The sequence below is a fragment of the Humulus lupulus genome, chromosome 1, assembly GCF_963169125.1.
Source record: "Humulus lupulus chromosome 1, drHumLupu1.1, whole genome shotgun sequence".
Lineage (NCBI taxonomy): Eukaryota > Viridiplantae > Streptophyta > Magnoliopsida > Rosales > Cannabaceae > Humulus > Humulus lupulus.
In genome coordinates this window covers 82,485,735-82,511,026 of record NC_084793.1, presented here as the reverse complement: position 1 = coordinate 82,511,026, position 25,292 = coordinate 82,485,735, and the positions used below count along the sequence as shown (strand labels likewise).

General features: G+C 37.3%; 1 pseudogene; it reads left to right on the top strand.

Moving 5' to 3' along the window:
- Positions 1-14,575: 14,575 nt before the first annotated feature.
- Positions 14,576-17,216, top strand: LOC133795314 (folate-binding protein 1-like; annotated as a pseudogene).
- The last annotated feature ends 8,076 nt before the right edge of the window (positions 17,217-25,292 follow it).

Below are 25,292 nucleotides of genomic sequence, written 5' to 3'. Positions count from 1 at the left end.
TGGGAAGTAAGTGAGTGCTATAGTATTTCGGTGGATGTTAGATTGATCTTGCAATCTTTGAGGTAAACCCAAAACTCTAGTTCTTTTCTGTATTTTTTATGTTATTTCCTTTCTCAAAACCTTCTACTCAGTCCCCTAACCTTATTCTTATTTTGGTTAGGGAATCCAAGCTTTTAAGCATATAAGTTGGTAAGTATGTTTTCTATGGTTTAGTCTTTCCATCTCTTTCATTTCATCTCCTTTCTTTAGACTTACTCTTTTTTTATGGTTTTAGGAGTGTTCCAACAATCCCAACTCAGTCCATAATCTCGGTAACTTTGGTAAGGAAAATAGGCTAGAATCTACATGTTTATGATTATGCTATTTTATGTGTTATGTTTTCATATGTTATATGTTATTGATGTGTATGTTGTAGGCTTGGGCATATGCCTATTTGACTAACAAGACCCCAAAAGGATTGTGGGCATAAGCCTATTTAGCTGGTAGGACCCCACTAATCTCATGGGCATAAGCTTGTTTAGTCTATGGGACCCCAAGTAATAATGGCCATTATAATAAGTGAATTATGTGTTATGATATGTCTTTATGTTTTCTTATGAAATTATGTATATGACTATGTGTTAGGTTTTCCTTGCTGGGCATTAGGCTCACTCCTTTCTGTTTATGTGCAGGAAAATAAGTTTAGAGGCGGTAAGATTCGTGACGCTTGGAGGATGTGTATCGATGATGAATGGAGTCAAGGGGCCGAGCGTTATTCGATTCGAGGATATAGTCTCCTTTTATGTTTTTATGGTTTTTATGTGTATTTTCCGCATTATTATGTAATGTCTTTTATTTTAAATCATGTTTTGTTTTAAAAACAATGGGATCCCAAAATCCTTCTTAGTATTCTGTTTATTTGTAAATAACTCTTATTTTCAAGTTACTCAATAAATTATGGTATTTTCGTAAAAATGTAAGTTTTATGTATAGTTTCGATAATGGTCCAGTTAGTCTAGATTAGTGGGTCATTACAGCGGGTATACTGCCAGGAAGTCCCCTTTGGGAAGACTTACAAAGGAAACCTATCAGGTCGCTAACCGAGTTCAATCAGAGGGCCTAGAGGTTTGTCAATGTAGAAGAGGTGAGGTTAACACTGAACATGACCTCTCATCCCATAACTACAACGACAAACGTGAACTCTGCCTCAACCTCGGCAGCCCCCTCAACTTCAAAACCCTCTGGGGATAACCTTTCTAAAAGGAAGAAGAACGAAGGGAATAACCCCAAGGCTGATGGAGGGAAGAAGAAAAAAGGGGGAAAATAGTTCTCTGTATACAAATTGTATACCGAGCTCAACAAGTCTCAAGAGAATATTTACCTGGCTAATGAAAACCAGGTCCCGTTCAGACGACCTGACCCCATGAGGAACCAAAAAGCAAAAAAGGATTCAAATAAATACTATGATTCCATAGAGATATCAGACACACAACTGATGAATGTAGACAACTGAAAGACGAGATCGAAGGTTTGATCTCGAGGGGTTATTTCAGACAATACGTCAGGAACAAAAATCCTAATCAAGCTTCGACAAGCCAAAGGGCAGCAGCTACACAACCTGCCCAGAACAATAACTCCCGAGCTCGGGAGGATGAGCGACCCCCTCCAATTGATGGAGAGGATGTAATGACCATCTCGGGGGGACCTCATATCGCAGGTTCGGGCAAGAACGCCCAAAAGAGATACGTGAATGAGATCAAGACAAAGGACAGTTCTCCCTACGAACCTGAACCACGAGCTCCAAAACAACAGAGGGTTGAGACTCAACCCATAACATTTACTGAAGAGGACGCATCACATGTCCAATTTCCCCATAACGACCCCCTGGTCATAACTCTCGAACTCGCGAACAAGAGGGTATGCCGAGTCCTGATTGATAACAGGAGCTCGGTGAATATCCTTTATAAAGCCACTTTAGAAAAGATGGGACTTGCGCTTCACGATCTGAAAGCATGTGCAACAACGTTGTACGATTTTTCAGGAGACGGGATTGCCTGCATGGGATCCATTGAGCTCCCTGTGACCATGGGAGACTACCCAGTCTCCGTGACCAAGATGATGGAATTTGTAGTGGTGGATCTCCCATCGGCCTACAACGTACTTCTCAGAAGACCTGCCCTAGTTGGGCTAGGGGCAGTATCGTCCGTTAGGCATTTGGCCATCAAGTTCCCAACTTCTAGTGGCATCGGGACGTTGAAGGGGGACCAGCTAGCATGAATAGAATGTTATAGCATCTTCATAAAGGGAAAGAAGCAAACAAGTGCACAGGCACTTGTAGTTATTTAGAACAAGGATGGGACGACCTTCGAGATAGATGAAGAGATTGACCCCATAATAGAAGAAAGGGTTGACCTTGAACCTCAAGAAGAGCTCAAGGAGGTCAGGCTCAAAGAAGTAGATGCCAGGAAGATGGTGAAGGTGGGTAAGAATCTTTCTAAAGAAGCGAAATAGTAATTAATCTGCTTCTTAAAAGAAAACCAGGATGTGTTCGCATGGTCACACTTGGACATGGTGGGAATCAGTCCGAATGTCATGAGCCACGCACTTAACATTGACAAAAGCTTCCCCCCAAAACAGCAAAAGCGAAGACTCTTAGACGATGATAGAAAGAAGGCCCTCAAGGAAGAAGTCGACAGGTTAAAGGCAAATCGATTCATACGAGATGCCTTTTATCCTAATTGGATTGCCAATCCAGTGTTGGTCCCGAAGCCTAACAGCAAATGGTGAACCTATATTGACTACTCAGACCTTAACAAGGCATGTCATAAAGATTGTTTCCCTTACCCCGGATAGACCAACTCGTAGATGCTACTGCAGGTCATGGCATCATGTCGTTCATGGATGCTTATTCTTGATATAACAAGATTGCCATGCACGCATCGGACCATGAACACACGATCTTTGTAACCGACAAAGGGCTGTACTACTACAATGTCATGCCTTTCAGACTCAAAAATGCTGGAGCTACGTACCAAAGATTGGTGAACATGATGTTTTCCGAGCAGATAGGAAATAACATCGAAGTTTATGTTGACGACATGCTGGTCAAGTCCAAACATAACAATAACCATGTGGATGATCTTGCAGAATGCTTTACGGTACTACGAAAGTATAACATGAAACTTAACCCACAAAAGTGCTCTTTCAGAGTGTCTTCGGGAATGTTTCTTGGGTTTATAGTAAATGCATGTGGAATAGAGGTTAATCCGGAAAAGATTAAGGCATTGATAGATATGCCCTCACCTCGAAGGCATAAGGATGTCCAATACTTAACTGTACGGATGGCGGCACTAAGTAGGTTTATCTCAAAATATACAGACCGTTGTCTTCCTTTTTTCAACCTTTTAAGAGGGGACAAAAAGTTCGCGTGGTCAGAGGAGTGCGAGCTTGCATTCCAAAACCTAAAGAAGCACCTTGCCGAACCACCAATCTTGTCGAAACCTATCGCAGGAGAAGTCTTGTATTTATACCTCGCTACAACCGAGCATGCCATTAATGTCGTGCTCGTCCGAGAGGAGAAGAATGTACAAAAACTAGTATACTATGTCAACAAAAGGTTACTGGGGGCAGAATCGAGATACCCGTTAATGGAAAAACTGGCTCTCAGCCTGATACATTCATCTCAAAAGCTCTGACCCTACTTCCAAGCACATCCCATTCATGTGCTAACTGACCAGCTACTACGACAATTTTTATCTAAACCAGAAGCTTCTGGAAGATTGTTAAAGTGGGTTGTTGAACTCGGGCATTTTGAGATCATGTACCACCCGAGAACAACCATCAAGGGACAAGCCCTGACAGATTTCATTGTTGAGTGTACTGGTATTTCAAATGATGAAGTTGTAACCTCAGCCTGCGAGCTGTGGAAGCTTTATGTCAATGGATCCTCCAACGAAAATGGATCGAGAGCAGGCATTATACTAATTACCCCAGTAGGAAATTGATTCCACTCAACCTTAAGGTTCAAATTTGAGGCATCGAACAACGAGGTTGAATACAAAGCATTACTAGCAGGACTTCGAATAACCAAGGAGCTCAAAGCAAAGGCTATACACTATTATAGTGACTCACAACTGGTGGTTAACCAAGTTTTGGGGGAATATCAAGCTCGGGGCATAAGAATGGCCGTGTACCTAGAAAAAAAAGGTTGCGCTCGGACAATTAGAATTATATGCTATAGAGCAGGTCCCCCGAGAACAAAATTCAAATGCAGACGCATTGGCCAGGCTCGTTACGACTAGCGAGGCCGATACACTGAATGTGGTCCCAATAGAGTTTCTATCAACCTCGAGTATAGCAAGCCTGATGAAGAATACATATGCATGATCGACTCTCAACCTACCTGGATGACCCCAATAGTCGATTACCTAGAAACTGGAATTCTCCCAGCAGAACGGAACGAGGCTCAGAAACTGATGTATCAGATCCCGTGGTACACTATTGTGGAAGGAAGGTTGTATTGAAGAGGGTATTCTATGCCATTACTTTGATATGTAACTCCACCCGAGGCGAAGAAAATTTTGGAAGAAATTCACGAAGGATTTTGTGGAGATCACACTGGGGGGCATAGTCTATCAAAGAAGGTGATAAGACAGGGGTATTTCTGGCCCATAATCAAGGTAGACGCGTTCGAATATGTCAAACGATGTGATAAGTGCCAGCGATTTGCTTCAATACCGCGGGCTCCACCTACCAAACTTACCATGTTGACCTCCCTATGGCCATTCGCAGTGTGAGGCATCGACCTTATAAGCTCGTTACCAACTGGCTAAGGTAGAGTAAGGTACGCTGTGGTTGCGGTTGATTATTTCACGAAGTGGACCAAGACTGAACCTCTGGCCACTATTACCTCAAAAAACGTCTTAGACTTTGTGGTAAAAAATATCATTGCCGATATGGGATTCCTAGAAAGATAGTGTCAGACAATGGGACCCAATTCGACAGTGACCTGTTTACCCATTTCTGTGAAAAAAATGGGATTATAAAAAGCTTCTTCTCCGTCGCCCATCCCCAATCAAATGGCCAAGTCGAAGCAGTCAACAAGACCCTAAAAAGCTCCATAAAGAAAAGGTTAGAAAAGGCTAAGGGAAGGTGGCCAGAGGAGTTACCTCAGGTTTTGTGGGCTTATCGAACCAACCCTCGGACTTCAACTGGGCACACTCATTTCTCCCTTGCATATGGGTGCGAGGCCATGTTTCCTATTGAAGTCAAAATACCTACAATACAGAGCCATGCGTACAATCAGGCCTTGAACCAATCTCAGCTCGAAGAAAGTCTAGACCTCATTGAAGAAAGGCAAGATGAAGCTCAATTGAAAAATGCTGCATATCAGCAACAAGCTATCAGGTATTTCAATAAGAGGGTTCGAGACAGGAAATTTGGATTGGGAGATCTGGTCTTACGACGCGTGTTTCTGGCTACACGAGACTCATCTGCTGGAGTACTCGGACCTAACTGGGAAGGACCTTACTAGATCGAGTCTATCATCTGGCCTGGGGTATATAAATTGGCGAGACTAAACGGAGAGTTGGTGCCACGAGCTTGGAATGGTGAACATCTACGACCTTATTATCAATAATGTAGGAAGGGTGTTTCTGTTGTAACCAAGCTTGTTTATTTTTCAGATATTTGTTAATAAAAATGTTCAATTCTGTTCAAAAATTGTTTTCTTTTTTAAATGTTGTATTTTTTGCAAACTCTCTCGATTCAATAACCTATGGTCACACTCATAGGATATTAAGGGGGCATCAGTGGTATACAATCCATAAGTTTGAAAACATAAATAACATAAAATAAAAATGTATGGATCATTAACCCGACATAATGTCTGGATCATTAACCCAACATGAAAGATTTGTTGGGGTTTTATGCCCTAATTAAAACTCAAATTATTTGTAATCTCATTTTATTATCAATAAAAGAATAGAAATCATTTTTTGACTTGGTTAATCACTTTGCTCTTTTTTTTTTCTTCATGATTATTTGTTTAATATAAACTTCTATTAAATCCCGAGCATATAGCTAATCTTATTTATAGTGACGTAATCATAGTGGAATATAAATATGATAATATGTTCAAAATAAGTTAGTCCTAAGATTAGTCAGTGCACAGGATTTACACTGACTTGCCAATCTATGATATGATCTACTTACACATTACAGTGTTATGTTCTTTCCAGAACATTAGCAAAGTAGATAAGATCGAATGTATTTGTTACATCAGATAGGACTGATATTGACAGTTGATAAGATAAGTAAACATACCGTTATTATCTATTCTAGTCATATCATATAGTTGACCATAGGTCAATTCAATCTCAATTCCGAGTGGTTAGTGTTCTAACTGATTGTATTATTTGAGTTCTTTGACTTGTTCCTTACCATCTTACCCTACAGATTAGCCCATACTTACATCTTGGGAACTCGGTAGTATAATTGAGTGGGAGTGTTAATCATAGATATGAACATCTATAGCTTCTGATGAAGAAGTGAAATGATGGTTTCCTTTTAGTTTGGTTCAAGGTGTTAAATGATAGAGATCTCATTTCAGTAATTAAATTAGTTTACCGAAATATCATTTACAAGGAACTAAGTGTTTTAAGGATAAAATACAATGAGGGGTAAAACAGTATTTTAGTCCTATATCATTGTAGACCGTCTATAGAGGATTGAGTGACAATTATGGTTGAAACAATGGATAATTAATAGCGTATCTATATTTGTTATAGAGCGTTCTATGAATTCAAGAGTGCAATTCCGAGTCTATAGTGGAGTCACGAGGAATTAATAAGTTAGTAAATTTATTTGTTAGATTTATGATAACTTATTGGAGCTTGATTTCATAGGCCCATGGTCCCCATTGTACCTTGGATAAAATCATCTAGATAGTCTCAATTAATTTATTTAATCATCAATTAGAATTATCAAAGTTGATCAGGTTAATTTTGGATAGTTTCACAGAGTTGTGTAATTTTGAGAAGAAAAGAGAAATTATGGCAGATTTATTAATTAAGATAAATTGGTATCTAAATTAATAAATAAGTTTAAATCAAGGTTCAAATTATAAATAATTAATTTGATAAAGGATTTAAACAATTATTTAATTAATTAAATCAATAGAAAATAAATACATGCCTTGATTTTAAGTCCAATGGGGTTATAATCAAATGGGAAATTTCACGGGCCTATAGCCCATGATAATTTCGACCTAGGGCTTCAAAATGGCTATTATTTCATTGATTTTTTAATTAAATTAAATGGCCTAATTGAGTCTATAAAAAGAGTGCTTAGAGAGAAGTCAAAACATAAGTCACAAGTCAGATTTTCTGATAGTTTTAGATTCTCTCTAAATACAAGTCATTTTCTAAGCCTCTTTGTTATTTTCTCTTCTTCTCTCTATATCTATCTCATGTGTTGAGAATTGCCCACACTAGTCTAGGTGGTTCTAAGGATACATTGGAAGGCTGTGAAGAAAAAAGAAGATCGGTTCAGTTTCTTGATAATACTCTGCGACAGAGAGGATACAAGAGTTAGAGAAACTAAAGGAAGGACTCTTTAATTCCGATGCGTATACTGTAAGTATTCTATTATTTGTTTCTCTTTGAATTCAATTTTAGAAACATGTTTTAGGCTATCTCGTATTAATTTGTTTATTATTAGATATACATGAAAATAAATAAAGATCATTTATAAGCTTTTCCTAACAAGTTTTAAGTATACACACAAAATAATAAAAATGTCTAGATTATGAACTCGACATAGAATTTATAAGTGTATACGTGAGCTAAGATGGTCTGGACATAACCAGATTATAAAAATGACAAGTGTATGGATTAATAACCAAACACCCAAGCTAAGATGGTTTAGACATAACCAGATTATAAAAATTACAAGTGTATGGATTAATAACCAAACACGCAAGCTAAGATGGTCTAGACATAACCATATTATAAAAATTACGTGTATGGATTAATAACCCAGCACGCAAGCTAAATAAGTTTGGAACAAACAAGCTAAAACTAGTCGATAGAAAGTTGGATTGTAAATAAAGCTACTTTGAATTAAGTCGAGTCCGAGGCTGGAAAATTTTGCAAAAATAAGTTTCGACCTCACAACCTTGAAGAACTACTCAAGGATGAGAAAAACTAACTAGAAAAGCAAGATATAACTAAACTACTAAAATTACATGCCATATGAGTACTTTCGAGTGCATGGTAAAAGTAAGGTCTGACCTTGACAATAACGAGGTCGAACATGGATATATCGAGTAAACTGTGCATGAATGCATGGAAACTCGAACTTAAATCCAAAAAATGTGTTTGTAAAAATAAACAAACATAAAAGCAAGCATTTAGTATAACATGCTTGAAATATTTCGACTCAGAAATGTAAAGCAAAAGCTAAATGTAAAATCAAATGCATAAAGGTTTTCGAGCAAGAAAATCAAATGCATAAAAATTAAAATTACTGTCTAAATAAATATAAAATAGCCCTAAAACGAGCTATGTATTGTATTTTCCCCAAGAACATATATATATATATATATAAAAGGGGTATTACAAAAATATTGATGGGATGTAGCCCATGACCTTGCTTTCATGAAGCAGGCCCATCCCTATCAGCAATACCAGACTTCTCTGCCGTCTCTTCTGCTTCGTCATAGTCATCCTCCTCATCAAGCCAAGCCTACCACCTTTTAAGGAACTCATCTTCAAGGTTGTCCAAAAAGTTAGTGTCGAGATCAACGTTGTTGTCCCAGATGCGATACATGGCCATGTCAACAGCATGATCCTTCTTCTGCCTGAACTCCTCAAGAAGGTGAGCCTTCTCACCGTCGATTATATTGAAGGTGGCCTTCTTATCCTCCTCGAGCTTGGCATTTAGCTACTGAAGTTCCTTGATTCTGGAGCTCCTTGATTTCAGAATCTTTGGCCTCCAGTTTTGACTCAAGCTTAGACATTGTCGACTTTGCAGCCTTTAGCTTGTCATCGAGCTTTATTTGGAGGTTCTTTGCCTCCTGAACGTAGGACAGGCTCGCGTGAACTTCGTTGTTCAGCTTGTAATTAAGCTAAGCAAACGTGGCGAAAGCCTGTACACATTAACAAAAATGGGTTGATAAACATACAGGATAAGTCCATAGACGCAACATGACAGAGTAAAAGGACTTACCGAGATAAAAAGCTCGCTACCCTTGTCAAAGATTGTATTGGTGTCACGGCAGGAAGTGAGGAGCGCCAAGATTGCTGAGACTTTGGCCAACTTGGGATAGTACCTCCGAGCCCAGACTGACTCCGTGTGTCCTCGCAGCATTATCGATCACATACTCGGGAACGTGGGGAGAGACTGACAACAAACGTTCCCGTGTGGGAACCTGATTCTTTGGGGTTGGAGCAGTCTGTTGGGAAACTTGGACTTTAGGAGGAGGTGAGGGAAGTGAGGCCTCGGTAGGTACTCTGACCTCGGGGTTCAGATCGTTAGGTAGGCTCGAGCCATGAGTGTTCGAGGCTGGAGGAGTCGCCTCGGGTTTCTTCGGGACTTTGGAGGGGCGCCCCTCTCTCTGCGATGCCCGTGGGCGTTTACTCTGCTTAGCTCCGGAGTGGCGGTTGAGCACATCGTCTAAGTAAAATTCCATGTCACCTACACATACACAATTTACACATTAGTGATTGAGCCTAAACTACAAAAAGAAGCAAGGCTAAAGTCAGAAGAAACCTAACTGGTACTCTCCCCCAAGCTTGTGCTCGGCGACCAAGAAATCCCCCTATCTTCAAAGGATGTTGAGGGAATCCCTTCTCTATATGTAGGAGACAGCCTCGAAAGGTCTCTATAGATGTTGGTCCCGTACTAAACGGCGACCCCATCCCAAACCTCGTTTAAACTATACATGGTTTGGTACTGACCTAAATGACTATCAAACCTACGTACCCCCTCATCTACCCAGAACCAAGCATGAAAGTTATTCCTAGAATCCTCAAAAAGGACAAGTACATCGGGTTTGTGTTTATAAAGAGAGGGAGACCACATGGCCGAGCTAAGTATTACTTTTCCTCCACCACCCGAGCTCGAGGCCTCGTCTTAGGCTTCATTTCCGGAGCTAGGTCGATCATGATGGCGAGCCACAGGAGAACGAGCCCATGAGCTCGAGGACCTCTGTGTCGAGGGAAGTCCCTTTGTGGGAAGTGGCACATGCTCCCACTTGAAGTACTTGCGGTAGGTAGCATCATCAATCGACTGGTCTTGCTCCAAGAGGCCACAGGCTTGGAGCCTTTCTTCATGAAGAAGGTAGGATAAGGAGCGCCGACCATAAGGTAGTTGGAGCAAAGCTGCCTTATGTCCCACTATCGACTCTAAGGGGGTGGGACGGTGGTACTTGGCTGAAGAAAAGGTTACATATTATTATTCCGAGCCTAGTCATTAAACGAAAAGGAAAAGGATAAGTATGAGTACATACAGATGCGTTGGAATGAATTGAATTTGGAAGGAGCGAGGCCATTCGTCCAGAAGAACGCGAGCTTGAAGTTCGGGGGATGGTTTGGAATATCCTCGAATATTTTCTTCTCCTTCAGATAGCTCGATAAATAATTGAATCCATCCCCTCCCCGAGCTTGGGAGGGGTTACTTTTGAGACAAAAGAGATACGAAATCTCTTGGGGTGAGGGTCCTTCCTACTTCAGGTCATGGTACAGGGACTTGAGGGCGGAGAGAACCCTATATGATTTGGTCTGGAGTTGGAATGGGGCAAGCCCAAAAAAATCCATAAAATCCATAAAAAAGGATTTCAGGGGGAGTAGAGCCCCTGCCTTCATATGCTCGCGACTCTAGGCCGTGAGCTTAATCTTTCTGTCAGGGTTACCATCACCCAAGGCGAAACTGCTCCGCTCGTCCGGAGTCGCATTTCGACACATCAGCATGTCGAAGAGCTTCAGGTCGTGGCAAGCTAGTAACTCAGAGATTTGGCCCGTTTAGGTCAATGAGCTCCAATAATTCTCAACCTCGAAAAAACTCTCTTGCAGCATCGGGATAAAAGCAACTCGAGAAGTAGAAGAGCGGTTTGAAGTGTCCTCCATCAGTGAGAAGGAAAGTGCACCAGGCTCATAAGCAATGGTGACTTTAAGTTTGGGATCGAGCGGGATAGGTCTGATCTCGGGGTCTGGGTCTGGATAAATCGTGACCCTAAGTATTTTCCTTTTTCTTTCCTCGACCTTGTCAATTTGTCATCGGAAACGGTCTCGGATGTCCTCTTGTTCGCACCTCTCGTGGTTCTTGCGTATCAACCACTAGTTCCTAGTGAAGGGAGACTCCAGGCTGGGAGTTGATGGAGAGTAAGGAATTGTGAGCCCTGACCCCCACCGATTCTTAGAGTTCTGCGACATCTAGCAAGAAAGAAAAGGGTGAGGGCCAGGCATACAAGAAATCACAGAGTACAATGTTAGTGATTCGAGCTCGAAAGCCCGAGATCATGGAGTAAACTCAATCAAGACTGAGGTCTCGAAAGGATAGATCGAGTTTGAAGTGGAACCCCGAACTATTGTAAAGTTTGAGCTTCGAGCATGTACTTGACGCGAGAGTGGGAAAGTTTGGATTCATTTTATGAATCCCAGATTTTCAGGGATAAAATTGGCAGTTACCCAGAAAGGTGATAATTTTGGGATTTTTGCAATTAAAAACCCTAATTCAGAACCCCCATTTCTTGGCTTACACGATACACTACCCTTAATCTAAAAAAATCCTATGTTTTGCATTTTTTACACTAAATTTGGGTTTTAGAACTATGTTCTCAAAAACTTTGAATTGAAAGTTTGTGCAATATCAAATAAACAATGTGGCTAAGACTACTAACTACATCATACATTCATACGGAAATAAAAAACATAAAAATACATGAAGAAATAAAAGTACGAGAGTCAAGAACAAAAAATTACACACAGAGGCTTGCGGATATAGTGAAATCGACGACTGAAGGAGCGGTTGCAAGAAATATTTCACTGAGTTGAAAGTGCTGGAGTTAATTTGTCTTCTCGGTTTGGAGAACATGCAATGAGGAAAAGAGAATTTTTGGCTTTGGTTTTTTCTTTTTTATCTGAAAATTGGAACGTAAAATGAAGATGATGAAGGAGAAGATAAAATATATATGACCCCGTGGGATGTCAAGGGTCGAATATATCTGGGCCTTTGGTTTGATTTTGAGTATGATCTGACGGATGGGGAAAAATGTGATATTGGCGGCAAAAAGCTGAAACGTGAAAGGATGTGGGTGTGTTGAAAAAGTACTCGAGTAATCTGATTCAACAATCTGTGGCTGACGCGTGTCCACACTCGAGTGTGGTAGGTGGCTCAATTTTTGAAAGTGGCAGTTCAAAAGTTTCCTTCTCATGGGATTCGAACTGATACTTTTGAGGGGGCAAAATGTTACACCCAAATTTTGAGAATAGAAGTTTTTGATCTCGAAAGTTAGGCTCGAAATAAGCCAAATCGTCATAGTCAGATTTAATGAAAATATCAAAGACAGTCTTGCTAAGCAGTAAATGCGACAACATCAGAATTGGTGAGCTCGGAAACTATATGGTCTTGAAGGAGTTCTGAGGTTATAAGTTAGGCTCAAAATCACAATGACAATGGTTCAACACTTGTATAAATTTCCTGATTCATTTCCTGCCATCAGATAAGACGGTTCGAGATCGGGCATTGTGAGTTCGAAGAAGATGATCTCGACAATGTTGCTTGTTGGGAACTAAGGTGAGCTGAGATGTCGAGCTCGAGATGAGTGAATGACCTCGAAGGCATGTGAGTCTGGTGTTCAAGCTCGTAAGCTATGTATGAACATGTTTATTATTATAAAATCCCTATATTTAATGGATCAGATGTAATCTATTATTAAATCTCAAATATCATGGGATTTATACGCTTACATAATAACCATATGCATTTATTTGCATTGATTTAATTGATTTGTATTATAACTCCCCGAAATCTATGGGGAGATATTCAGTAAACCACTCTATAAATAGAGTGGGACAATTCATTTGTATGGGGTGAAAATTTTGTATTGGGAAGACTCTGCATAATTGCTTCCAGAAAACTTTGAGAGAATTCCATAAAGTAAATAACACAGAATCGTGGACTAGGCAGATTTTAACTGTTGAACCACGTAAAAAATTGTGTTTATATTGTTTGTTTCCTCTGGTATTTTCGTTTAATTGCAATTCATTTCTATGTTGACGAAAAACAGCGTCAACAACCACTTTACATCCAAACACATCGTATTTTAAAATATAGTTTAACTACTCAGATATGTAATTGTTACCCTATAAATTACACGATCTAGTAATTACACAGTTGTTTCCAAACACGCCCTAATGTGGCTAACGTATGGAATAACTAGTAATTTATATCTTTATAGTTGCAATTGGTGCATTGGTTCTTGCAACTTTAATGTTTTTTTCTAGTAGATTCTATCATCACAAACATAATCCAAAATTGACTTGGTTTTAAGATAAAGAATCTATGTTGAATCACTATTTATCAGAACTAGCTGTACTTGAGTCTCTTTCTTGAATGGGGCATCAAGTACATATATCTTATCGATTAATCAATTTCTAAATGTTAAAATAGATCCTAAAGAGATTTCACTTCCTTATGAATTTATCTTGAATTATGATCTTTTCACTCAATTTTATCTCAGTTTTGCTAAGGGGTCAACCCCATTTTTCACAATGAATTATTCAAAATATGCATAATTTCTTACTTTTCGATAAAAGATATTAGATCCAGTAACTAAAGGTCTTTTGCTGATTGATATTGCACACCATCATTTAGCTATTGTAATTTTGTTTTCTAGTGGCAAGTCATATGTGTAAGACTAACTAGGGCATTGATCATGGTATAAAAGATATTTTGAAGGCTCATAAAGGTCCACTAGTAAAGGTCATAAAGCTCATTACTACAAAATTGTACTTAGACGACATGCATGAGATGACGTTTGTAGTAGAACTGTTGTGACATGTTAAAAATATACATGATACAACAGTCGCTCACAAACTATTGTGCCATGCAAATTAAAACTCACATGAAACGACAGTTCGAATGAGACTGTTGTAACATGCCTATTTTTACACATGAGACAACATTTCTACTTAAACTGTTGTCTAATACAATACGAATTTTCTAATCAATACCAATTTTGAGACTATAAAGAAATATTTCCCTCTAAATTTATATTATCATTTATTTGGATAAATAATAATATATATCCAATTGGATGAAAGGTTTATCCTAAAATTTGTGAGATTTAAAATAAATTATGATTTAATTATAATATTTGGGATTAAAAGAAAGAGTTTTGATTAGTCAAGATTATTGGATTAAAATATTATTTAATTAAAAATGGGGTTTTTAAAAAATAAAATGAATTTAGTAAAGGACTTAATAGAGATGATTTTTGAAATTTGGGACCAAAAGGAAATTAAAGAAATTGATTTTATAATAAGATTTTATTTAATAAAAGTAAAAAACTAAAGATATTATTTTATTTTTCCTCTGACCTTGTTTCTCTTTTCCGATTTCTTCTTCTTCTTTTTTCCCCCAATTTCTTTTGCTGCTGCTCGTCGTCCCTGTCAATGAAGCGCCGAACGAGACAAACATTGTTGTCTCTGCATCCGAGCATCTCATTAATTTTCTGAGCACGGCAAAGGCGTAACTTTTGGGTAGATTTGGGGAAGCAAGAACTTCCAGTGTCTGGGAAAATTTGGGTAAGCATCTCTTTCAAACAACATTCTTTCAGATTTGGTGATTTCCGGCATTAGCATATTTGGTTGTTCTTGGTTGTTCTTTGTGGTGAATTTATTATATGTGGGAAATAGTTAAGTTCTGTTCTGGGTTTGATAATAGGTTTGGTTATTTGGGGCTTCTTCTCTGTAAATGCAAATTTGTAAGGGTATTGACTCATGTTGTACCATTGTATGTCTTTGTATTGTAAAGAAAGAAGAAGAAGAAATTACGGTAAAGCTATGGGCAGAAATCAAGATCGTAATTTCTATTAAGTATCTTCCATTTGTGTTTCTTTCATTCTTTTTTCTTTTTTAGCATCTCTGTATCTATCTTTGTGTTATTCTATAAAATTTCAAAGTAAAGTACTGAGGTGCTTACTCTCAAAATTCCCAGATTTTATTTTTGTTCATAGATAACTTGTTCTACTTTTGTCTACAATTTGACTGATTTTAAGATGAATTGTTTTTCGATAATTATTCTTTTCACCACTTCCGTTTTCACATTATCAGCAAGTGGCTTTCATTTCCCCGTAATATTTTGATGATTGATGCAGAAATTGGAAGACTCTTTGATTAATGCAAAGAAAACCTCATCATACAATAAGACACAGTAGACTCTGTTTGTTGATCAAGACGTTATGGCGTAATTCCCACCGCTTCCGAGTCAGTTCGCTGCTGAGTCTACCAGTTAATGAATCGGATTGAAAAGCAAATGGGTTACGCTTCTCTGATTTCCTTGCTTCTCCTTACTCTGATCCTACCCTTCTCATCTGGTAAATCCGATGGACTCTGTGTTTCCCAAGGTGGTCGCTTTCCACCATTCTCATCTGACGGGAAGCCTCCAAAAAAGGTTAGCAGGGGATCCAAAGATCTGACACTTTGCAGGGTGTTCCGCCAAAAAACTTGCTGTGATGTGGCTCAGACACACCCTGCACTGCTAAACATAAGGAAGCTTGCTTCAACTGGGGAGGCCAATCAAGAGTGCTTGCAATTGTGGGAGCTAATAGAATGTTCCATATGTAATCCACAAGTTGGCGTTCATCCAGGACCTCCTAGATTATGCAGCTCTTTGTGTGACAGTTTTTAATGCTTGCTCTGATGCTTGCTTCTCCATGGAGGCAATGACACATGTTTTAGCACCATGTGGGGTAAATGATTTTGTTTGTGGTAGGGCTTCACAGTGGGTTCATAATGGCACAGAGTTGTGTCATGCTGCAGGATTTTCTGTTAAAGATGATCTGCTTGGTGAAGAAACATCTTGCTATGGTGGTAAAGCCAGTCTAAACTTAATTTCTGATTCATGGAAATCTTCACGGTCATCTTCAATGCCCCAGAAAACTGGGGCTGCAGGCCTGTTAGATGATTTTCATCAGTGGGTGCTGGAAATGGCATTTGCTGATAGAGTTTCATGGGCAGATGGAGGGATGGTTCTTACAGCTGGATTATTGTTTTTGAGCAAACGGAAAAGTCACAACCATCGTCAGAAACTAGCTGCTATTCAACGCACTGCTAGGAAAATGGAAGCCCAAATGAACCAGAACTATCCTGGTTACCAAGCAAATAAGAAGGCAAGTAAAAGATGATTTTTCTATATGTGAACATATAATTAGTTTATCAATTTTCCTCTGGAAATGTATTATTAAATTACTTGTCTAGCATAGTTAGTTGAGTTATTGTAACATTAAAACAATTTTTGTTTCCTTTTTGTTTTTACTATTTTATTATTAGAAGTTGACATGTATCAAAAAAATACAATAACACACAGTTGACCAAGGTATTTTTGGCTGTTAGCATGTGCCACTCTTTTTAGAACTATGAGTACTTACATGTGACTTAGTTTTTCACGAGTCAGAGAATAATTTTCTGAATGTTGGATTGGTGTTTTTATTGATATGCGATAGCTTTCTTCATAACTTTCAGGACTAGCTCAGAACTTCTGTTGAATCCGGTAAGTATCATATGTTTACTTTAGTGACAGAAGTTCTTAATCTTATGTAGTGTGTATTTATACTATTTATAGATCACGTTTTAATTAGAAGTACTTTTTCAGGTTTTGATTTGTAGAAACGAGGCTGAGAAATGCTTAATTGAAACATCTATTAATTCTTAGATTTTTGTCAATGAGAGCAGAAGCATTTCAGGTGCTTAGAAGAAAACTAGTACAGGTACGTAGTCTTTGTTACTTCTGTAGTGGTCAAGACATTTCTAGAGTCTGGCATTAACATACAGATTTACTTGCTTTGTGTATATGGAATTTAACATTTTATCAGTCTTAGGGCTATCAGTCTATTCATTTGCTCTTTTTGCTGCTTTGCATGCAGGGTTATGATATTAGCTTCCTTATAACAAATTACCACTGTGAGGATATGCAGAAGCACAAGCTCATTGATTTTATCGTACAATTCATGGAGGCAAGAACTTTATTAAAATCTCATAAAATTCATATTTCAATAAATGGTAGTAGATATATGTGTATTCCATTTGATAGTTTAATATTAAGTGATTCAGGACATAACAATGAACCCCATAAGTTTCTACAGTCTAATTCCGAAACAATTCCTTTCAAGAACACATATTTACAGTTGTTTAGTAGAGTTCAGATAGTAAATACTCAATCGTATGTGATTTCCCTGTATTTATACATTGTCATCTCAGACCTGAACTAGATATTGAACAAAATTATCCTTTATGGTTCAACTGGGTATCGAAAACCTGATGCAGTGGTTAAAACTCTGGGAAAAGGGTTTAGGAGTTCATTCTTTTGTAAATATGAAGGTTTGCTGATTATTTTTTTCTTATTTGTATAGGGTTTTCATGTTGATTACCTTCCTAAAGGCAGAAGGCAGTGGCTTGCGTTTAACGTGCGCTCTGTTGATGATGAAGGGGGTTGGAAAGCATCTCTTGCAGCAGTTGCTGAATTTAACAGGCTCAAGGTTTGTTGGCTTAATAATTTCATGATATTTGTTTTAAAATAAATGAAACTTTATTTTCTTGTTTCCTCAGCATTCTATCGCTTCTCCTTAAACATGGCGCTAGAGTGAGCCAAAAGAATAAATTAGGATTGACTGCATTTCATACGGCTGCTGGTAATGGTAACTCACAGGCACTTCAGGTATGAAAAAAATCTCACGTCAATCTAGTCTGGTGTTCTCTTTGAATTGACAGATATGCATATGTTTCTTTCTAGAAATTTATTAGTTTTTTAACTTTGAGCTGACAGATCCTTCTACTGGAAGATCCTGATGGTATCAACTACAAGACAGAGATGAAAGAAACACCACTGTTTTTTGCAGTAAAGAATGACCATATGGATTGTGCAGAGATTCTTTTGCGCTGGGGAGCAAACAGTGAAGTTCTGAATTTGCTTTAGGAACAATGTTTAGTCCTTTTCGTCCTGCTCATAACGACTATGTTCATTTTACTTTGTAGTCTCTAAGAATAAGACCATCGCCCATGCACTTCTGATGCTTTCTTTTATTTTTTGCTTATGGCTGTATGCATATGCATGAACGGACCATTATATATGCTCTTCAATTCAACTTATGCTTACCAGTAGACAAAGACCAATAGATTTAGCAAAGTCGCAAGATATGCGTTTTATGCTAAATCCAACCAATATCAGTCTTAGTAAGTTGAATTTTACTCTATTTATTTTATATTTTTAATGCGATTATAATAATGTAATCTCACTTCTCTGGTATATGCATGCAGTAAATCGTAACCTCTCTTTTCAACAGAAACATACAACATTGTTACAAGATGATGAGTTTTTCTTGGACACTGGAGGAACACTCCTAAGCATGACAGATGGAGAGACCCCCTACGAAAGGTGCTACTAATGGTCTTCTATGTTCCTGGGATATTTATATCCATTAATATGGTCTCATTAAATTCATAAAAAAAAATAAAGTTTCATAAAAATAAATGAATTTTTTTTTTATTTGTTCCTGGTAAAATATTTTGAATTATTGTATACGGATAGAGAAGCTTCTGTTTGACCCCTATACATTTCATTCAGAAAATGAGAAAATCATTTGTCCCATGGTAATAAGCAAATAAGTAACTAAGTCAATCTATCACTCGTTTAGTACCTGCATCTACCTTTAGCTGTCATAATTGCATTTTTTTTTCCTTTTACAACAGTAATAAAAAAATTGATTGGATATTAGACCTATTTTGTTATAAATTTCGATTAACATCGCAAGTATAGATAGCTAGGTTTATATAATATGCATATCATCCTTAGATCTAATCCATTATATTGAAAATTTTCTATTTAAAGCAATTATTCATCACCTGGCAAGCGATGTGCCGTCATCATGCGGGCGATTATCAGGTACATTTGCTGGCAGTAGTATTATTATTCTTTTATTCTTTTTAATATTATACATGTGTATTTTAGAGGAGTTTGAATATCTTAAATATTCATCTATAGTGAAGTAGGTTCTGGGATTATAATTGTGTGCTGCGGTGATAACGGAAGGTTGAAAACTTGCATGTATTAGTGAAGTAGGTTTTGAAAATTTTGTGTGCTGCCGTGATATATGGATGAAAACATGTGTGTTTTTTGATTTGTTTGTGTTGATTGTGATAGATGGCTAAGCTAGTAAATTAGGGTATTTGCTGTCCGATTTACTTTTATACTTTAATGTTTTCTCTTCAAAATTTTAATGACAATACTCCTATAAATGATATCGCAATGAATATGTTGTCACACTTGGACTGATACATTGGTAGCAAGCAATGTTTAAAATACCGCTAATACGCCTCAAGGCGTTTTGTTTTTGTGAGTGGCGTATGCCTCACATATTTAATTAAAAAAATAATTTTATAACATTTAAAGATATAAAGTAAGATCAATGTGTCTTATAAAACTCAAACAAAGAGTAAGAAATGTCATAAAACTCAAACATACCATAAAATGTATCATAAAACTCAAACATACCATAAAATGTATATTTTGATCTTGTAATTTTTAGATTTGGAACATACTGAGTTCTATTTCTGCCTGTTGATTCTGTCTGAACTATGTTGTAATTACACAGGAAATTATGAATGAATATAGTGGTTGAAAATAGATAAATGAAAAAATTCTCATATTCTACATGGGATGTTGGTCTCCACAAAACTGTCGTCTTATGTATTGCGGGGGACGATGCTTGCACATAAATTGTCATCTCATGAACTGCAGGAGGATGACGTTTGAGTAGGAACTGTTGTCTGATTTACTGCAGTTGATGACGCTTGCACAGAAATTGTCGTCTCATGTACCACAAGAGACAACGCTTGTATAGGAACCATCGTCTCATTTACGACAAGAGATGACGCTTTTATTTAAACCGTCATGTCATGATTTACATGGCATGACATTGCATGGGATGATGGTATTAGAACCGACGTACGAGAGTCCATACGACGGTTTAAAACCATCGTCCCATGTCAATTTTGTAGTAGTGGCTTATATGAGATACTAACAACGTCATGGTATGCTCAACTATCTTGTAACTAAGCTTTGTTGGGCTCTTTAACCATTATTGTTGCTCATATGTATTCAATGCCCCCTTATCTATATCTAGAAACTAACTATGGCACGCATTTTTCATTGTTCACACATCACATGTATATTGATGGATTTCTTATAATTTATGTAGTTGCGCATGCATCCATTTTTTTATGGAAGAAGACTATGATCCAACCACTCGCTACAATGATCTATTAAATCGTGTCCTTAGGCATTGCGATGTAATCATATCACATCTTAATTGAGTATGAATATTTTTAAGCTTTCACAATTTTATTTTGTATATTCATAAAAATAATATTATAGCACTTTAGGGCAACCTAAAGATATGTTTTCAGATACTAGCATACTGATATACAATTACAACTTATTTTTGCTCAATAGATACAAAAGATCAATACTGTAGCACCTGACACAATATCCTCTAGTGCAACAACAAGTACTAGTTTGACTTATGGATGTGGTGATTTAGTGGTTGTGGGAAACAAAGTTTCTTTGCTACCTACGCCATTAGGAAACACATATTTTTTATCCATCACATTCGTTCATTTATGAGGGTTATGTTCGCTTTGGGATTTAACCTAACACCTTACGACATAAGCTAACAATAGCTATATTCCATTAATGTTTGCGTTTCCAAAGGCACCCCTGTTGGGAGAGAGTGAGATTACACCACCACCATCACTATAATAATAATAATAATAATAACAATAATAATAATAATAATCTACACACAATTATCCTTGACAGAGTGCAATAAAGATTGAGATAGAAAAATTCAAACCCTAGTTTTTGGAACAAAACTATTGGATCTTCATGCAAGCTTCAAACCCTTGTTAGAGCACCACTTGAAAATTCTTATTCTTCAATGATAATCAAAATCAAGGCTTATACATGAGATGTATCACTGTCCAAATTCTCTATTTCCTAGCCCTTAATGGATGCTTGAGGTTTTTCTAGTAGGAAATCGAATTAGGATTGAAAAAGGCTTGAAATTCACAAAGACAAGCAGTTTCTTTATGAATTTCTTAGATAAAACTTATGATCTTGAAAGCGAGAAAGATGGAAGTTAAAAAGAGATCTGAAAGAGTGACCAAGTCTATCAAAACTCTAAGAGAGCCTTTTTATAGTGTAGGCACCTTCATTAAGTCTCATCAATAGGATTAGAGCTTTAGAACACATAATTTGGAGCTTAAAACATGTATCCGTACGGACACGTCAAGCAATGCGTCGCTTGTTTATGGGCAATTCATTGCATGCTGCATTTCGTCAAGCCCTATGGCTTTAGGCGAGGCGAGGCAACGCAACGCCATACAAGCACGTCTAACTTCTCAAAATTGACCTTAAACACCTCCAAAATGCCCCCAAACTTTTTAGGCATCCTTAGATACCTCAATGTACCACTTTGGATCCAAAAGCACAATTTTTAAATGCCTACAACAAAAAATCAAATTTTACATTTTCACTATGTGAAACCATTTAGTGTTTTACACCTAGCTTGTATAAAACCACTTGAACTTTGTATTTTTAACCAATCCTAACAACCCCCTTATTTTCAAAAGGATTCGTGGCATGTCAAGCCTTGGTATTTTAAATTTCTATTTTATTTTCTTAAGTTTTAGGTGTCGTTTAGGTGTGTTTTGTGTTGAGTCTAGAGTCTAGGTTGTAATGGAATCAATTTATGCAATGATTGTAGTATAGAGGTAAGTATTCCGGTTTTTCACGCAAGTGACCCGGGTTCGATCCCCGGAAACGACGCCAAAAACTTGTTGCGTAAAATAAGCTAAGTGCAAGTGTACATGATGAGTGCACATTTGTACACCCATTCGTGATCATTAATATTATGAACTATCGTGTTTTTCTTAAGGTTTTTGTATAAATTTGATGTGTTCTCTGTAGTGTGCAGTGTCGAGCTTAAAATGATGATTTTATAGTGAATTTGGAGCACACTCTACATAATTAAGCAAAGTGCCGAAACCATGAAGCAACCGGGTCAAGAAACACGAAAAATCAAGAAAAGTGTCCTCGGCGCTATTGCGCCAGAAATAACTTTTCTTGATTTTTCGTGTTTCTTGACCTGGTTGCTTCATGGTTTTGGCACTTTGCTTAATTATGTATAGTGTACTCCAAATTCACTATAAAATCATCATTTTAAGCTTGACACTGCACACTACAGAGAACACATCAAATTTATACAAAAACCTTAAGAAAAACATGATAATTCATTTATTAATGATCACGAATGAGTATACAAATGTGCACTCATCACACCCCCAAACTTGAACTATTGCGTGTCCTCAAGCAATGACAAAATAAAACATAAAACTAAACTAATAAAAACTCAAATTATTGGAATGACCATATTAAAAAAAATCATAGACCAAGGGAAATTTATCTCAATATACCAAACTCTTTTTCAATTATCCAACATGCACTTCAAACCAAAGGATTAGAATTTCAACCTATCAAACTCAAACTTCCAATATTGTATTACCATTAAAGTATGTATATGTCAATTCTACAAATTGTATATAACATATGGTTCATGTGCATAAAGACTTCCCATACCACAAAACATTCAAGATAACCATAGGCTTGCATAACCAATTCATCTCCACTAATGTAAATCTAAATCATGTAGATCAAAAGGACTTTATAGGCATATATCATTAGGCTTAGGTAAATGGTGGATGAGAATGTCATTTAGGCTAATTTCACACCATAAACTCACAAAACAACTAAACTCAATAATACACAACTCCCTTTCCAAATCCTTTTTAACACTTCCATTCAATGCTTTTCTTTAGCACAAGTGAAGTTACAATCCTATAAGATTTAATATCTTTTTATTTTTCTTTTTCTTTTCATCATGAATTTTTTTATTTCTTTGAATCTTTTTTTTTTCATAACAAGAAATTTTTTCAACATAAAACAAATGGATCATAACTGATTATACACAAAAATTCTTTCCTTTTCCAAAATGATACTTTCCTAACATTTCCATCCCACTTACATCATATTTTCACTCATTACAAAACGACCTATGCTTATGGTGCAAAATATGATAAAGGAAAATATTAATCACGGTCAAGGTTCATGATAAATATTTATTTATTTAGAAAAGAACAAAATTTGGAACAATTGAGCTCAAAATAGGACAACAAAGGATAATGTATCAAGGTTATCTTTTTGGCTTAAACGCTTCAACAAAATTTTCCTTAATCATTTCTACACAATAAAGATTTATAATTTCGCCTCAACAAATAAATTACACAAGTTCTAGTTATCTCAATATCAACCAATTCAAACCAAGTCTTCATATACACAAGAAATCATAATATGTATAGAACAAGTAGAACAACATATATACATATAACAATACCAAAAGTAAGCATAAAAGGTTAAGCAGACAATCCACAAGTTATCCATACATACCGAATAATATCAAAGAGTTTAGCATCAGTTCATCATCGAAGCCCATAGGTCATAAGGTCAACATTAATAATACATTCATCCAATAATTAAAAAAAAAAACTAAACTACCCATAAAAACTAAAAGAACAAAAAAAAAACATAAAAATTGCCTTCCCCCCAAACTTAAAATAAACAGTGTCCCACTGTGCAATAAAATTAAAGGAGAGAAAACAAACCAGAGCAGCTAGGACTAAGGGTCCATAGTCGTGTTACCTCCATCAATAGCGGGTGGATCATCATCTTAACTAGCTAGAGGCTGGTATGGTCTCCTAAGCTCCTCAAGAAAATGTGGATAAGCATTGTATCCCAAATGATGCGCAAAAGTGGCATAATATTCAACCTGAAAGTTGTGCATAGTAAATTGTCGTGCATGTTGATCCCGATTCGAATGACGTAACTCCTCAATGTGTCACACCATCACCTATTGATTCCTTTCATAAGATGTAAACCGCTGCTCAAAGTCTCCAAACTGGGTGCTCGAGCCATCAGTAGCTCGTGACGAGGATGGTCTAGCAGAGTGAGACCGAGAGTGTGGAGGCTGTGAAGAGGAAGACGGTTGTGCAGCGGATGGTAAAGATAAAAACTCAGATGGCCGCACAACGAAACCTAAACCAGTGGGTCTAGCTTCACCTAAATAATTATCCTTCAAATATAAGATCATGTTGTGATCAAGGACCCTGGATGCTCCCAATGCTCTTGATCTGATATAGGCACACCAACTTTTGAGCATAAGCCAGTGATAAGACAAGCATGACCATGCCCAGCAGTTTTTGACCCCCGAGTTATAGTACAAATGTTGGAATAAATCAGTTTCCCCACATTTATACTTTTACCTGAGTAGATACAATGAAGCAAATATGATCTATCAATGTTTACCTCCCATTGTTGCGAAGAAGGAAACAAGTTAGTGATCACAAATATGTTCCATATCTTGCCCAAATAACTCAAACTAGTATTCCTGATATGCCTTGGGGTAACCATATCTAACCCCATAGAATAACATGTACCAGGCTTAGTCATATCTTGAAGCATGTCCTCATAATTCTTGTTCTCAAGACCAAAGTGGTATTCATCATCTTCAAAGTTCGGAAGCCCATAAAACTCATTAATCACCTCTGAAGAGAACTTGACTAACTTTCCTCTCACGAACACCGCATCATCAGGATGGCCAAAATAGGCATTAGCATAAAACTCCCTCACAACACTAGTATTAGCTCTCATATCCAGTTCACATAAACATTGCCAATGTTGTTCCACAACCATGGCTAGCAAAGAACCATCTTCCGCACTTGGATGAAAATAAGATTCAACACTCAAACTCTTATTATTAGCAGTCCATTCATCAAACCTTGTTCTTGTTGCGGTATTGATAAAGGTATGATTTATAGTGATGTGTGATGACACAAAATTCTTCCTCTTTGGTCTTGGAGCCATAATAGCACTTTAAAAAAAGTTCCCAAGAAAATCCAATTAGTCACCCAAAACTCTACCAA